The sequence below is a fragment of the Mastomys coucha genome, unplaced genomic scaffold (genome assembly GCF_008632895.1).
Source record: "Mastomys coucha isolate ucsf_1 unplaced genomic scaffold, UCSF_Mcou_1 pScaffold3, whole genome shotgun sequence".
Lineage (NCBI taxonomy): Eukaryota > Metazoa > Chordata > Mammalia > Rodentia > Muridae > Mastomys > Mastomys coucha.
The window spans coordinates 1,025,294-1,037,781 of NW_022196909.1; the positions used below are offsets into that span (position 1 = coordinate 1,025,294).

Here is a 12,488-nt window from a genome sequence, read left to right on the forward strand (position 1 = left end):
ATCTGGGTTCTTTCCAGCTCCTGGCTATTATAAATAAGGCTGCTATGAACATAGTGGAGCATATGTCCCTATTACATGTTGGAACATCTTCTGGGTATATGCCCAGGAGTGGTATAGCTGGGTCCTCAGATAATACTATGTCCAATTATCTGAGGAAATGCCAAACTGATTTCCAGAGGGGTTGTACCAGTTTGCAATCTCACCAGCAATGGAAATGGAAGAGTGTTCCTCTTTCTTTACATCTTTGCCAGCATCTTCTGTCACCTGAGTTTTTTATCCTAGCCATTCTGACTGGTGTGAGGTGGAATCTCAGGGTTGTTTTGATTTGCATTTCCCTGATGACTAAGGATATTGAACATTTCTTTAGGTGCTTCTCAGTCATTCAGTATTCCTCAGTTGAGAATTCTTTGTTTAGCTCTGTACCCCATTTTTTAATAGTGTTATTTGGTTCTCTGGAGTCTAACTTCTTGAGTTCTTTGGATATTACCCATGATCAGATGTAGGATTGGTAAAGATCTTTTCCTATCTGTTGGTTGCCTTTTTGTCTTATTGACAGTGTCCTTTGCCTTACAGAAGCTTTGCAATTTTATTAGGTCTCATTTGTCGATTCTTGGTCTTACAGCACAAGTCATTCATGTTCTATTCAGTAATTTTCCCTTGTGCCCATATATTTAAGGTTCTTCCCCACTTTCTCTTCTATAAGTTTCAGTGTATCTGGTTTTATGTGGAGGTCCTTGATCCACTTGGACTTGAGCTTTGTACAAGGAGATAAGAATGGGTCAATTTGCATTCTTGTACTTGCTCACTGCCAGTTGAACCAACACCATTTGTTAAAAATGCTGTCTTTTGCCAGGCGATGGTGGCGCACTCCTTTAATCCCAGCACTTGAGAGGTAGAGGCAGGCAGATTTCTGAGTTAGATGCCAGCCTGGTCTACAGAGTGAGTTCCAGGACAGCCAGGACTATACAGAGAAACCCTGTTTGGAAAAAACCAACCAAACAAACAAACAAAATGGCATCTTTTTCCCATTGAATGGTTTTAGCTCCTTTGTCAAAGATAAGTGAATTTTTGGGAATCTCAATAAGTCAAGTTGAAATTCACTGGTTTCATTTGTCTCTCTCAATTCTGTTACTACCCAACTGAGATGTGTAGCTAGCAGAATTAGTTAATCCACAATAGCAGATGGAATGTTAGTAGATAATCATTACAGTATCAAATTATCCATGTTTCAGGGCTGCCAGCCCTGTTTTTTGAGAAACTTTGTATCAATTAGTGTTCAGAGTTACACACTGGAAAATTCAGAGTTTTTTCCATGCTAGCTAAGCCAATGTGTTTTGGAATTATAAAAGACAATATATATGAATACTGATATACTAGCTAGAGAAAATTAGATATAAATGTCTCCACATAAACTCCAAGATGCCCATGGTTCCAGAGTCAGCACCAAGTCTTCACCATGTGCACTCCCTAGTTCTTACATGCAATTCTGCTACTGTTGGGAATAGTCTATTGAATACGAATGGTGCATAGAATGTCCATGAATGTATAGCTTTGTCCTTAATATTCCATTATAAGAAGGAAATAATACAGAGTTAATTCACAAGCTGTAATGCATCCTCTAGCAAGAGTCCAGTTGCTGTCCTATAAAATTTCTTATCTACAGATGAACAAACTATGATGGAAAGTAAAGTCTACGTTAGCAATTGAAAATGAGTCCACATAGTAGAATTGTGAAAATAGCTTTGGATTATTAGAACTGACACTGTTTTTAAAAATTGTGGAATATTTATGAGAAATCTCTATTTACATGATTGATAAAATATGTTTTAGGCTGTGAATGACTAACAAACTCCTTGTTCACCAGGGTGGTATGAAAATTTGCTAAGACATGCTAATTGGAATATAATGCTTATTCATAGTTATAGTTTCAATAGAAACAGTAAATATGCCTGTATGAATGAATTTGTATTTGGACATGTATCAATCTAGTTAACTCATGATTTTCTAAACATCATATTTCTAGAATTATGGAATACATAGCCAATTTTTGGTCACGTTGTCCTGTATGTTATGTGATGTTTTAATAGCATCTGTGATTTATAGACACTTGAATCAGTGACAGCTTGTTTCTCAGACAAACAAATTATTCAAGAAATTGTGTAATTGATTGAAAACCACGCTTTTTGTTGTATTAACATTCAACATAGGAAGTATTTATGCATTAATATGTTAACATAGTGAATATGAGGAAGAGGTATAAATGGGTATAATGATTAATGAACTATTCACGTATGTAGAAAATTACTACTTCTTGAAGTATGTTAGCAATTTCATGAATGTGAAAGTGCAACAAATTCCTACTTGGCAGCAAAACCAAGCAAAACATAGTAAAATTTTTTTGTTTGTTTGTTTGTTTGTTTGTTTTTCAAGACAGGGTTTCTCTGTGTAGACTTGGCTGTCCTGGAACTCACTCTGTAGACCAGGCTGGCCTTGAACTCAGAAATCTGCCTGCCTCTGCCTCCCAAGTGCTGGGATTAAAGGCATGTGCCACCACCACCCAGCTTCATAGTCAAATCTTCTTTCTATTATCCAGAAAGAGATTTAGGTTCTTCAGAAAACTTTCCAGATATTATTTGTGATATCATCTTATTCAGAAATACAGTCAATATTTATGTACTCAGAACAAAAAAGGTTGTAGTTTTATTCTTCTGTGAACTAAATTTGTAGGAGCTATTGGTAAGCATAAAGGGGAGTATTAAATTAAAGGGTGAATATGGACAAAGTACAACGATATATGTACATTCTAGTGCCATTATCATTTTTGTTAGCTGAAAATGAAAAACTCTACTAAGACATCCATTTATAGGTTTTAAAACAAAACTACTGAAGGTAGTTCATGTTGACTCTTTGTATTTGTACAAACATAATATTTTTTTTTGCCAGTAATCTAAGGACAATGTAATCGAATGAGATTTTGATATTGGACAAGTTTGTTTCATTGATCTGGGCTTTTTATTCCTTAGGCTTCAGCTTCAATATAGCTTATTTTATACACTTGTAGAGAGCTTGTCTAACATATACAAAGACCTCTTTGATAATCAAAACCTTTTAAAACAAGAATGGTGGCATGCACTTTTAATCTAGTACCAAGAGATGGAGACATCTTCAGCTATGTAATGATTTCATTGGGTTAGGCTGAGATAGATAAGCTCCTGTCTCAAATATTTTTAATTGAAATTGTCATTTTAGTCCTCATGTAAATTACTTCTTCATTTACTTTGTTTGATAACATCCTACCTATTAATTCAGTGTTTATCACAATGTACATTGAATATTTATATATGGTATTTTGAATGAGAATAGCCCCCATAGGCTCATGTTTTTGAATACTTTGTTCCCAGTTGGTAGAACTGTTTTGGAACGACTAGGAGGTATAGCTTTGTTGGTGGACCACATTAGTGGTGTGCTTTGAGGTTTCAAATGACCATTTTATTCTTTTTGTTCTCTCTCTCTCTGAGTCCCGATTGCTGCCTCGAGATGTGACTTCTCAGGTAGTTCTCCAGCATCATACATACTTCCCTACCATCTGAGACTGTAAGCAAGCTTGGAATAAAGGTTTTCTTTGTAAAATGCCTTGATCATGGTATCTTATGATATCAAGGGAAAGCATCTAAGACAATATGAATAAATATTAGTCATTGACTGATTTATTTGAATACAAGAAGGCTTGCTTTCTTTGTTCACACTTGCATCATTGGCACTTCATCTAGAATCTGGCTCTTAGTATGCAGTGCTGTCCTGAATACATATTAAGTAATGCATTTTAGATCCAGTGTCTAAAATTAAGTCTAAAGGTACTTCCACAATCATTTTAAATTTTTATCAGCTTTCAGGGGTGAGATCTTTCTGCAGTTTGAGGTTGTAGCTGCTGACATTAGCTTGTGACAGCCTATACTGTTAATCTGTTTTGTACTGCAAATTCAGTAAAACCATAAAGTCAGCTAGAAACTATTGGGAACAGGAAAGCTTATAGTAGGAAAGTACACAAATACTAAAGCTTTGATGATTGTTAATTATTTGGCAACATATGATTGACTTTGCTTTTCTGTACTAGTAAAGCAGGTAGAAGAAGTGGGATCTCCATATTTTTCCAAGTATGAGGCATGGAGTTTACAAAAGGATATTACTAAATTTACACCTTGGGAAATAGAGATTTAGAGTGTTTGTTATAACTCTTATATTGATTACAATCAAAAGTACCAGACACAATATTTCCAGGTGTAATTTTAATATGTAACAAACTGCAACCAACATAAGAAGAATATTTGGAAAATGGACTCCACAGTGGTGATCTGATATTTGGTTCCAGTATTCTTTTCAACACTATTCTGAATTCTATAGTTCAGCCTATGGGTCAAAAACTGAACAGAATAATCTCATCAGGGAGGACATTGGGGATAAAGAGATATCCCTGTTAAATATGAAGGATTAAATTAATAATTCTGAATACAGATTAAACTGAAATAGAATCCTCTTAACAAAACTAAAACTAATTTGTGATTAATCTCAATCCTTGATTGAACCCAGCTGTCTGTTAAAACCAAATGTCAATTCCCTTTACTGCTTTGGCACATCTCTCTATATTTTATATACAATGTCAGACATGTCAGTGAAGTTGCCATTGTAGGCTTTTCTGATAGTATTTGCCTAAGAAAAAAGGAAAGACAAAAATACATTGACAATTTGTTATAGTAGTGTATTAGTTCTATTTGTGTGTGTAAGTCATGTAAGTCATGGAAAATTCAGAAATTTAGAACAATGCCAATTTCTTATCTAAGTTATAAAGGAAGAAAGTCTGGAGTGAGTCACATCAGGTTAAATAGGAGTTGTCAGGACTGAGGCACTTCTGAAAGTTCTACTTTAAAAAAGCATATGGTTATTTATATCTAAGATGGTCATGTTATTCCTTCTCCATCTTCATAGTCAGAAAATGCCAGGGCAAATATTCTCTCTCTGTACATATTTACCTCTCAATGTTTTTTCATTCTTATTAGATGGATTTTGTGATTGTATTTTGATATATAAAATTATCCAGAATAATGATTCTACATCAGTAACTGTAGATCCATCCTTTACCTTAATCCCTCTTTGTTATACACTTTACCATAGTCTGAGACTACAGCAAATTAGATGTGGATGTCATTGATGACCAGTTATATGCTCAACTCTCAGGTTGTTATATAGTCAGGCATTATATTCTTTGTGTTTGAGCAAGAGTGAATAGTTTCTGCAAATTAAATGACATATAAAAATAATATGTAGAATGGAAATAAGCAGTATAAAAGAAGATGTTAATAATTAGGCTGAGGAGTAATTAGAAAGAGCAGGAAAGGAATACAGTTCAGAAGAAAATAATAACACAATATAGAAGCACAAAAGGGTGTACAGCAGAAGAAATAAGGTACATATGAAAAACAAGACAACAGAAAATGAATGATAACATTTTTTAAGGTAAGAAAGGAAGAAAGAGGCATTTGGACAAAGGATATTTTTTATGAAATAATGGTTAAAAATGTAACATAATTCAATGATAAACTGAAGGAGATCTAAACATCTAAGGAACATTTACTGGTACTGTGAGTAAATATAAATTTTCAATGAAATGAAAATCATAATAGATAAAAGTACCAGATGACATTTACCTAAAAGTAATTACAAAGTCATGTCATACTATGATTATAAAATGCATAGAAAGTTCTAGAGTAAAAGAATATAGGGCCTTCAGGTCTGTCTGGGCTGGAGTCCAGAGCAGATCTTGGGCGCAAGCTCCGCAGCCAGTCCTACAACACCAGAGGAAGCTCCACTCCCAGGCGCTCTGACACACCCAGGATCAGAGGTGAGGAGGAACCAACATCTGTCCCAACACTGGGAGTAACTGGGACCAGTGGGACCAGGCACACAGGAACTCCACCAGCACAGAGGCTCAGGTTCCTCCTGGTCTGTCTGGGCTGGTGTCCTGAGCAGACCTTGGGCACAAGCTCTGCAGCCAGTCCCACAACACATAGAGAAAGCCCCATTCCCAGGTGTTCTAACAAACCCAGGATCACAGGATCCCAAAATCACAGGATCACAGAGACAGCTTGACTCTGTGGAGTTCTGACACAACCAGGATCACAGGAAGGACAGGTTCCAGTCAGATTTAGCAAGGGCAGTAGCACTAGAGATAACCAGATGGCGGGAAGCATAAGAAAATAAACAACACAAACCAAGGTCACTTGGCATCATCAGAACCCAATTCTCTCACCATAGCAAGTCCTGGACACACGATTACACTGGAAAAGCAAGATTCAGATATAAAATCTTCTCATGGTGATGTTACAGGACTTTAAGAAAGACATAAATAGCACCCTCAAAGAAATACAAGAGAACACAGGTAAACAGCTAGAAGCCCTTCAAGAAGAAACACAAAAATTCCTTAAAGAACTACAGGAAAACACAATCAAACAGGTGAAGGAAATGAACAAAACCATCCAGAATCTAAAAATGGAAATAGAAACAATAAAGAAACAGAAAGAGAGACAACCCCGGCCATACAAACCTAGGAAACAAATCAGGAGTCATAGATGCAAACATCACCAACAGAATACAAGAGATAGAAGAGAGAATCTCAGGGGCAGAAGACACCATAGAAAACATTGACACAACAGTCAAAGAAAATGCAAAAACCAAAAGCTCCTAACCCAAAACATCCAGGAAATCCAGGATGCAATGAGAAGACCAAACCAAAGGATAATAGGTATAGAAGAGAGTGAAGACTCCCAATGTAATGGGCCAGTAAATATCTTCAACAAAATTATAGAAGAAAACTTCCCTAACCTAAAGAAAGAGATGCCCATGAACATACCAGAAGCCTACAGAACTCCAAATAGACTGGGCCAGAAAAGAAATTCCTCTTGACACATAATAATAAAAACACCAAATGCACTAAACGAAGAAAGAATTTTAAAAGCAGTAAGGGAAAAAGGCAAGTAACATATAAAAGCAAGCCTATCACATTTATAACAGACTTCTCACCAGAGACTATGAAAGGTAGAAGATTCTGGGCAGATGTCATACAGACCCTACAAGAACACAAATGTCAGACTAGGCTACTATATCCAGCAAAACTCTCAGTTACCATAGATGGAGAAAACAAGATATTCCATGACAAAACAAAATTTACACTATATCTTTCCACAAATTCAGCCCTACAAAGGATAATAGATGGAAAACATCAACATAAGAGGCAAAACTACACCCTAGAAGAAGCAAGAAGGTAATCTTTCAACAAATCCACACAAACCTAATTCCACCTCTTACAACATAAATGACAGGAAGTGACAATTACTATTTCTTAATATATTAATGTGAAAATTAATATTACCAACATATCCTAATTGATTGAAATCCAATAATATGAGTAATTAGAAATTTGTTAATTGTCATCCACTGGTCTCTCTAATTTGGTAATTGGAGAAATAGGTCCAACATTGTACAATCTATATACACTGTCAGCTTGTTTGTTTGTGACAGTGTCCAGCTGTGTACAATGTAAGGGTCTTGAAATCTTGCTTCTCCTTTCTCAGCCTCTCTATTAGTAGTATTGTTTATTTCATGTTTTTACACTATACTATGGTTTTTAGAACAGCTTATATATTTCAAAAGTATTTATATATCCAAAAGAAACATAGACGATTAACTAGGGAGGTTGCTTGTAAGAGAAAAACAAAGAGTGAGACAGAATACTTTGCTTGACATTTGTAACTCTTGTATCAAGTTTGAAGAAGAGGACTTTATAAGTTACTCTTTCTCTTTCTCTTTATAAGTTACTCTTTTTCCAAATTATCACAGCTAATGAACCAAATTCTTACCCTCACCTAATGTCTGTGTCACCCTCCAAGCTGAACCATTGTTCGTTGAAAAACTTGGTGAATGATTTTATGGATAGACCATCTTAGTACCTATACCATTTCTTAAATGAATGTAACCTGTTCTCTGTGGGCTGAGAATAAAGTCACTCAATCAAGTCAAATAGCTTTGACCATAGCAGGAAGTCTGTATCCAAAAATCGAGCCTACAATTCATTTCTTGGTGCAGCAGAACTATCAACTTTCAGCTTAGCTATGATGGAGGTAAAATCCTTTGGTCATTGAAATACAGCCTTATTACAATGAAACCCAGTGTCTAAATATTGTTCTTATTTTGGGCTTGTACCATAGTAAGAGCCAAGATTTTAAACTCTACTAAATACTAAACAAACAAAAAGACTTTATATATTTATGTTCATTTAAGAAAATACTAGGAGTGATGTATTATTGTGAAGTATAGAGTTAATATGTTTGGAGTTATTTAAAATTTATATTGAGAAAAATGTATTTTCACTATTGTAGACGAGCATCTACATAAGTCTGTTAAATTGATTGTTGTTTTATAATCAAACATTTATAATACTTATTTTTATTGTTATAATATTTTGTAAATTTTAAGGAATATAAAAAAGATATTGTGGGTATTGAAGGGGGGTCTCTGGGAGGAGTGGGGGTACAAAAGGGAAACAAGAATGTGATTTAATTCTATTTACTTAAAATATGTTTTTAAATGTTAACAAATTCAGATAAATTGAAATCATGTAACTTTTCTCATCATAATGCAATAAAAATTTAAAAAAATATAGGAAAAAGCTAATCTAGCTACACTAATGTATAATTAAGAGGATTTTAATTTTAAAAGTCATTGGAAATAAAGAGATATATTAGATCATAGCAAAATGTTTAATTAACAAGGAAAATATCATCATTCTAAATTTACATGCCCTTCAGTACATTGTCTAAATTGTTAAGGCAAAAATTAGTGAAATAAAAATTATACAAATTGAAATTAGAGTGGGGCTATGGTACTATATGCTAATCTCAGAAAATGATCAGAAAACATAATGTAAACTCAATGAACTTTATAAAAATATTTAAACACACAATGAACAAATATGTTCTCATTAAAATATGGAATTACCTTCAATAATGCCTAAATGTGATAGATATATTAACATTCATCTATAAAAGGAGGATGTAGACATGGGTTTCCACACCTTAGAAAGAGGCTGTCTGCCATTGACATTTACTATAAAATGGAACTAGCTTTCTCCAGTAGAGTCATACTTCAGGGTAGGCCCAATGAACAGAAATAGTTGGCCAAACACAAAATTAAATTGATAATATATTTGTAGACATTTTCTCATTTGTTGGACAGGAAGGGAGTTAGAGATCTTGGAGGGATTGGGCAAGAGGAAGACCATGATCCGAATGTTATATGAAAAATTGTTCGCAATAAAAATGCTTATCTGTTGGCTAAAAAACAAATGGTTACAAATGTTAATCCAGAAACTGTTAATCTCTGACTATAGTGGAGTTAATCTAGAAGTTAATTGGAAGCAAGTAAGCAGAAAAACCCCATATAGTTTTGAAAATCAGGTAATCCACATCTAAATAGTCTACAGTTCAAAAGAGAATATACAGAATATCATCTGAATGTAAATCAATGTAATTAAGGCCATATATGAGTAGAAAATTATGCTCTTTAGTAAATTTTATATTAAAAATAAAAACAATTAGAAAGTGTGGCAAAGCTTCTGTAAGGCAAAAGACACTGTCAATAGGACAAAACAGCAACCAACAAATTGGGGAAAGATCTTTACCAATCCTATATCTGACAGAGGGCTAATATCCAATATATACAAAGAACTCAAGAAGTTAAACTCCAGAGAAACAAATAACCCGATTAAAAAATGGGGTACAGAGCTAAACAAAGAATTCTCAACTGATGAATTCCAAATGTCTGAGAAGCACCTAAAGAAATGTTCAACATCCTTAGTCATCAAGGAAATGCAAATCAAAACAACCCTGAGATTCCACCTCACACCAGTCAGAATGACTAGGATAAAAAACTCAGGTGACAGCAGATCCTGGTGAGGTTGAGGAGAAAGAGGATCACTCCTTCATTGCTGGTGGGATTGCAAGCTGGTACAACCATTCTGGAAATCAGTTTGGCAGTTCCTCCGGAAATTGGATGTAGTTCTACCAGAGGACCCAGCTATATCACTCCTGGGCATATAACGAGAAGATGCTCCAATATGTAATAAGGATAAATGCTCCACTATGTTCATAGCAGCCTTATTTATAGTAACCAGAAACTGGAAACAACCCAGATGTCCCTCAACAGGAGAATGGATACAGAAGTTGTGGTACATCTACATAATACTACTCAGCTATTAAAAACAATGAATTTATGAAATTCTTGGGGAAATGGATGGACCTGGAGAATATCATCCTGAGTGAGGTAAGTCAATCACAAAAGAACACACATGATATGCACTCTCTGATAAGTGGATATTAGCCTAGAAGATCAGAATACACAAAGTACAATCCACAAACCACAAGAAACTCAAGAAGAAGGAAGACCAAAGTGTGGATACTTGGTTCCTTCTTAAAAGGGGGAACAAAATACCTGTGGAAGGATTTTCAGAGACTAACTATGGAGCAGAGACTGAAGGAAGGACAACCCAGAGACTGCCCCACCTGGGAATCCTTCCCATATTCAATCATCAAATCCAGACACTATTATGGATATCAGCAAGTACTGGCTGACAGGAGCCTGATATAGCTGTCTCCTGAGGGGCTCTGACAGTACCTGACTAATTCAGAAGTAGAGGCTCACAGCCATCCATTGAACTGAGCACAGGGTCCCCAGTGAAGGAGCTAGCGAAAGGACCCAAGGAGCTGAAGGGTTTGCAGACCCTTAGGACCAACAACAATATGAACTAACTAGTACTCTCAGAGCTCAAAGGGACTAAACCACCAACCGAAGAGGACACATGGGGGGACTCATGACACCAGTAGCATGTGTATAGCAGAGGATGGCCAAGTTGGTAATCAATGGGAGGAGAGGACAGTGGCCTTGTGAAGGATCTATGCCCCAGTGTAGGGGAATGCCAGGGCCAGGAATTGGAGTACTGAGCAGGGGGAGGGGGGAGGGAACAGGGGATTGTTTTAGTTATTTTATTTTATTATTTTATTTTATTTTGTTTTTATTTTTTGTTTTGGAGGAGAACATGAGAAAGTAGATATTGTAAATAAAGAAAACCTCTAATAAAAAAAGAAAGTGTATGACACACCAATGTGGGCTATGCAGAAGTGATGCTGATGCAAGTCCTAGAGACAACCAGAAGATAAACTAAGAAACTACCGAGAAACTGGTGAATAGATGTACAATTTTCCAAAGCTAACCAGCAAACTCAAAAGTAGGAATACTAAGTCCCAGTGTTCCTCACAGACGAGTTTGCCAGCTCTCTAATCAAAATATGAACAAGACAGGAAAACTGTAAACCAATACACAGTTTTGTTGATTTTAATTTTAGGTGCTGTCTTAGTCAGGGTTTCTATTCCTGCACAAACATCATGACCAAGAAGCAAGTTGGGGAGGAAAGGGTTTATTCAGCTTACTTCCACATTGCTGCTGATCACCAGAGGAAGTCAGGACTGGAACTCAAGCAAGTCAGGAAGCAGGAGCTGATGCAGAGGCCATGGAGAGATGTTCCTTACTGGCTTGTTTCCCCTGGCTTGCTCATCCTGCTTTCTTATAGAACCCAAGACTTCCAGGCCAGGGATGGCACCACCCACAAGGGGCCCTATCCCCATGTTCACTAATTGAGAAAATGCCCCACAGCTGGATCTCAAGGAGGCACTTCCCCAACTGAAGCTCCTTTCAGGCTGGCTGTGTCAAGTTGACACACAAAACCAGCCAGTACAATTGACCCCTTGTCAACTTGACACACAAATATATCACTATTAAGCTTCAACCCTTACTTTCTTATTCATCCCCAAGATCTAAAGTCCCACAGTCTTTACATATTAAAAGTTCAATCAATTCAAAATGTCTAATAGCTTTTAAAATTCAAAGTCTCTTAACTGTGGGCTCCACTAAAATACTTTCTTCCTTCAAGAGGGAAAAATATCAGGGCACAGTCACAATCAAAAGCAAAACCAATGTCTGGGATCCAACTTACAATCTTCTGGCCTCTCTAAGGGCTTTGGTCACTTCTCCAGCTCTGCCCTTTGTAGCACACAAAGTCTTCTGGGCTCCAGATGCCTGTACTCCACTGCTGCTGCTGTCCTTGGTGGTCATTGCATGGGACTGGCATTCCCAAAACACTGCTGTAACTAGGCTTTACCAATAGCCTCTCATAGACTGTCTTCATGGTACCATGCCTCAACTCCTTTGCATGAGACCTTCAGTCTTGGCCATCAATTGCAAACTAAGGCTGCACCTTCACTTATGGCCTTCCATGGCCTCTCACTGTGCCAAGCCTCAGCTGCTCTTCATGACCCCTTTGTGCTGTCAAAATCAGTACCACCTGGGTGACTCTTACACATTACCAAGTCCTGCTGCAGCACAAG

The 12,488-nt window shown here is 36.4% G+C and overlaps 1 long non-coding RNA gene across 1 annotated transcript in view; it reads right to left on the reverse strand.

Annotated features, from left to right (window-relative positions):
• Positions 1–12,141, reverse strand: part of LOC116075273 — a 15,599-nt gene extending 3,458 nt beyond the window's left edge. Inside the window, exon 1 of the long non-coding RNA XR_004112498.1 lies at positions 12,098–12,141. This is a non-coding gene — a long non-coding RNA (uncharacterized LOC116075273). The remainder of the gene's footprint in view (positions 1–12,097) is intronic.
• Between the last annotated feature and the right edge of the window lie 347 nt (positions 12,142–12,488).